Raw genomic sequence first — 5661 nt, forward strand, 5'->3', positions numbered from 1 at the left:
GTGTGGGTTGTATCAAAGAACGAATCAAATTGCCTGTTAGAAAATAAGATGGTATCTACATTAATCTGGAGATGTGTCAGATTACTGTAGTTTGTTCAGTCAAACATTTTATGGCTTACTATTTAGCTATCTTACCATGACCGATGTAACATCGCATGTACATCATAAATTCCCAGTTTCTTTCTTGTTGTACATCGCAACCAAAAAAACTTGTCAAATTAACCAAATCATTGCTGTAAACAGCTCCATGAATGCTCCTATTTCCGACACTTCACAACAAAAAAATAACTCTTGCACGCCTTGCGTGCCTATCTTTTCAAATTCCTTGTTATGTATACACGCGGGGAATCCTAGGGTGCCTCCTCGGGTTTTGGCCTCTGGGCCAAAACCCTGCGGGGGCAATAACTGTACAATATCGCTGTATATTTGTACTGCTATTTGGACGGTATTCGCTGCAGTTGAATAATGAAACTTATTTATCCCAAGTCACTGTTTGTTCAAGTTCCGAACATAAAAGATGTTTGATAAATTTTAGTCGAACAATCCTCCAACCAAGTAGAAATCCTATTTTCAACACTATTGCTATATTTTTCCCTGACATGACATGTCTCACTAAGACACCATCTTGGCCGGACAAAAGAAATTATGCGGTCGGACATCATCAAAAAAAGGTTGAAAACGCCAGGAAAACTTTGTATCCTTCAAATTACCACGCTATTACTTCTCACCATCGGTTTCCATTTCTGTTACTTATTATTATTAATAGTAAAAAAAATGCCATTTCACTTCCTTTTAGGGAAAGCAGTTTGACAAAAAAATATCAATCTAGCAATCTTCCCTTGAAGTGAACGACATTACTGACAGAACAACTGCTTGCTGTAAATAACAAACAGGTCAGCCAAGATATCTTCACCGCTCTGAACATTCATTTTGGAAGTGACATTTTTCAGCTGATATTTACCACGTGGTGGCAACTGTGTAGGTTTTCGGAGGGTCTGAATGGGGTTAACCGACTAGCGACAAAGGGCGAGAAATATTACTGACTACCGACAAAACGAGCAAAACATTACCCGCTAGCGACAAAACAGTTCTAACCGACATGGTCCGACATTATAGGGATGTTTGTATTCAGAAAGAACAGCATTTTGAATTTATTTCTTACTCGGGAAATGTCCAGTTACTTTAGTGGGCTCTATTTCACCAGACGTAACCACATTAATTCCAGATTTAGTCAATTATAAAATTTCCTGTCTTCTAATTACAACCTGTGTGCTTTGATCAGCCAGCGCACCTCTCTTTCCAGTAGAAATGCAAACGGTTTTTAGAACCAACCAGATTGCGCCCACGCTAAACAAAAGTTTACTGTGTTGATTCTAAACATTCTATCACGGGTAGGGCGACTTTGCAATCTCTTCATCTTTGAAGAAACAGAAATATACCTGGCACGAAATTGGATAGAAATTATTGGTGGAGTTTTTCGTATCCTCGACTATCTCGACTACCTTTCGTATATAGAAAACTCCCTCTTTCAGGGCTCTTTCAGGGCCCTCTTACTGCTCAACGTGAAAGTGTATATGTAAGTACTTGGAGGAAAGCTTTTTTTAAACTTTTTTGGTTACTCCACTAACAAAACTCCCTCTTTATTGTATCACAATGTGGCCCTGCAAAACTTTCCCAACTAAAAGGTGCCCTTTTTTCACTTACTAGACCCACAGAGGAAAAAAAGGGAACTTCATCAGTTTTTCTTATGCTTTCTTAGTTCATTTGCCTTTAGTATATAGGAAAATCCCTTTTTTATCGCCCCTCTAAAAGTCTTTCTCGAATCGCACCTGTCGCAGCTTCTGAAATCATCACCCAAAGCTACTTTACCTTCTCAATTCCTCTCAACTGTACCAAACTCTTTCCAACTCTACCGTAGTCTATTTAACTCTCCTAAACCATCGCAACTCTACTGAAAACCAAACTACCCACATCACAAACAACCTCATTTCACTTCTAGTACACCTTTTCATGTCGGCTTAACTCTACTACACCTCTAGTCGATTCAACTTAACTCCACCCAATTCTATCACAATTTCACCCCATCATAACTTGCTCACTCTACGGTCTTACGTTCCTCCTAACGATTAATACCCTTCTTTTACGAAACCTTTTTTGATATATGTATATATACTATTATTTAAACCATAACAAAGCTCTGAGTTAACGTAGTTAATTATTACTCTCCCGGCTAAAGCATCTGATTCCTTTGTCTTGCCACATGCCACGTTCTTCATGTTTTTTGATAACTTCTAATGTGAACATCACATTAAAGTATTTTTCTTTTATCTTACTTGTTCATTTTCGCTTTACAGTTTCCTATTTTCTATAGCTGTTCTATTTACAATTTCGGCATTTGTATCTGTCTGCTTTTGCTTCTCTTACAGTTATTCCAACACACTTTATGTGCTTCCATTGTCCGCATTTGTTACACTTCACATGTCCTGACTTTGTTTTTGTGCCGCATATGTCGCACACAGTTTTTCTTGTTCGTTTTCAGTTACCGCTTTTTTCGTGCTCTTTTTCCTCTTAGGTATTTTGTCCTCCGCTGTAGTGCTAAATAGCACTCCTTTTGTATCTAGACTACTACTAATTTTCATAGGGGCTTTCTCCGTACATAAGGGTTATACAGCTTCCGCTGTTCAGTAATTTGATTAGATAACATCTTTTTTAAAACTTAAGTATTTTTAACAAATATATTTTACCTTAATTCAATCCATATTCGCTTTAGTAATGCTTCTACCTCTATTCGCATTTTCACTCCTTCGTTACTTATTATTGTTTTTCTCCTTAACTTCATTGCTTTTTCTTTTTCTTTTTATGTATGCACTTTATCTCACCTGTTTTCGTACTAATGCTTTGTCCTTTTATCATGGGAATTTCTGTGGAAACATCGCTATCATCTTCTGTCAAGGAAAATTTGTGAGGAGAGAAAATTAGATAATTAAGTATGTCTTACATATTCGCTTTCGCTTTCAGAAAATATGGAAATCCAACATAGATATATTTGTTTTATTTCGTTTTGCATTTCTAAGTTACAGGTTACTATTCCAGTTCATTAACCGTAACAAACACCTGCTAGTTTGTTGTAGGATCATAACTGTAATAAGCGTTGAACTGTAACTACTACCTGCAATAGTCTTTTGTTAAACTGTTATCGACCTGTAATGTTTTGAAAGTTATTAATCTTGTAAACGTTGAATTCCGTTATAACCAATCGAGCTTTCTGAAATGTATTAGATAATGTTTAGTTAAGACTTTTTAATAGCTTTACGTAATCCTTTAGAATTGTGCTTTCGGCTTAAATAGTCGTGCCTTGTAAAATATTCTTTGGTTACATTCTGGCTGCATTCCGGTTACATTCTGGTTGCATTCCGGTTATGTTCCGGTTGCATTCTGGTTGTGCTCTTGGATTAAAACGATATCGTTGGACCTAAGTTCTGAGTGCTGTTGACGTCTCTGAAGATAATTCCCTGTAACAGATCCGGTACTAATCCCCGCAGCAAGAGAGTTTCCCCAGGTTTTTACAGAAGTGCTTTCCCAGGCCAAAAACCTATTATCACAAATTCTTGTTACATTTACGTTTGTTTGTAATTAGTACCTAGTTATGTTTAGGTGTCCTTGATTTTACTCCTTTTCGTTATTTTATCTGGTTTAATTAATTCATTTTTTTCACCTTGTGAATTTTCTGATTCTTCCATTTCTGCACACTCCCTTGGAATTTCCTATTTTTTTTTTCCATTCCTCTGAGTTTTGTTCTTTTATGGCCTGTGATTTCGTATCTCCTGCATGATAAACCCTTCTTTTAGCTCACGCATTTGAACCGTTCATGTGTACTGTTTTTTATTGCTTTCTATCCACTCTGTCTCACCTGTTTCTGTACTACTGCTTGCTCCTGCTACTATAGGACCTTCTGGGTGAAGTAGGCTATCATCTTTTGTGAAGTATCAATTTTTGGACTGTTAAGTTTTTTTTTAATGAGTACATAGTTATTTCTAGTTGTTATTTCTTTTAAACCCTTTTGTTATTTAATGTAATTTCATTCATACATTGACATTTTACCTTCCGATTTTTCCGCTTTTTCTTTTTCTGCAATCCCCTCTTTTCTCCATTCCTCAGAGTTTTGTTCTTTTGCTAGCTTTTGCTGTCTTCGATTTCCTATCTCCTGCATAAAAAAAAACCTTCTTTGTGCTTACCTACTTAACCGTTCATATGAACTGTTTGTTATTGCTTACCTGAAATGAACAGCGTTGACATTCGCAGTTGGTTGTAACTGACCTCTGGAAAGAAAGATATTGCAAGCACTGTCAATTTAATATCCTGAACATGTAGACAGCCGAGATATAAATATTTTCCTCACGAATGTATAACTAATGATGTTCGACATGATGCTTATTGGTGGAAGTCTTCCCAATTTAAAAATTCAATATTTTTTTGGAATTCTACTTAGCTATGAAAATTGAAATATTATTAAATTCAAGCCTACCAAACGCAGGTAAGAGTAAGCTTCTAGCGAACAGGATGATTCGATATTCCAAAATGTTGATTCGTAGATATAACCACGCATTTTAGTAGTCTTTGTCGAAATTACGTTTGGGCGAAAACAGAGATATTAAATTGTCAACGAAATTTTTCCATCGTGGTTATACTTTTTGATCGGCGAAAAAGCTAAGACCATGAAGACGAATCGACTTTTTTTGGCGAATCGACTGGATTCCAAAATTGCCAACAACTGAGAAGTTAAGTCTGACAATAGTGCTATTTTTCCCTCACCTGTGCTATAGTTTTGACGTTCACCCGATTTCGCATATAATTTGCTCTGCAATTTTTGTCGAGGGCCAAGTGCAGAAGCGCAGATTCTCCAGTAGACCCAAAGTCAACACAAATAACGAGTAAAAGTACAGTGCAGGACATCATTGATGGTTGGTTAATAGCAGACTCATTAGCGAAGATTACAACAAGCTGAGAAAGCGTCACTGCAAAATAACACGACGGAAGCCTCCACCCACTGAGAAAAACGGGAAAGCAGTAAGAACTGCGCCCAAAAAGCAGCCGTATCTTGAATTCAAACGTTGGTACGTTGGTACGTTGGTTCAAACGTTAATGAAATAGAAGTTACGCGGTGAAAATAATTGTTCGGGTAACCCGAAAACACTGACCCCCGACTACGGACCGGGTCCGCGGACTACCTATGGAGCGGTCCACATACTACCCCTACGGACCCCCTCTACGGACCACCCCACAAAATAGAATAAAAATAATAAATATATATTTCAGTTACGGGTTGTCTAATAGATAAATCGTGACGGCGAAAATTCGAATGTTACATTGTCCTACTATCGACTGAGGTGCTCAGTACCTCAACCACCGAAAATTTATGGACTACCGAGACTGCACAAACCTGGTATACCGATGCCACCTATAATGTCATTCTGTGGGTCCCCTACGTATCAACTGTCTAAGTACTTGACGACCATACTGCAACCCCTTACTGACGAATCAAGACGCAAACTACAATCTACGGAGAACTTTATTGACGCTATTAAGACAGTACAGATACCTGACGACTACAAACTTGTGTCTTTTGATGTGAAATCACTGTTCACCAGTATTCCACTTCAA

Source organism: Orbicella franksi, chromosome 10 (genome assembly GCF_964199315.1).
Source record: "Orbicella franksi chromosome 10, jaOrbFran1.1, whole genome shotgun sequence".
NCBI classification, from domain to species: domain Eukaryota; kingdom Metazoa; phylum Cnidaria; class Anthozoa; order Scleractinia; family Merulinidae; genus Orbicella; species Orbicella franksi.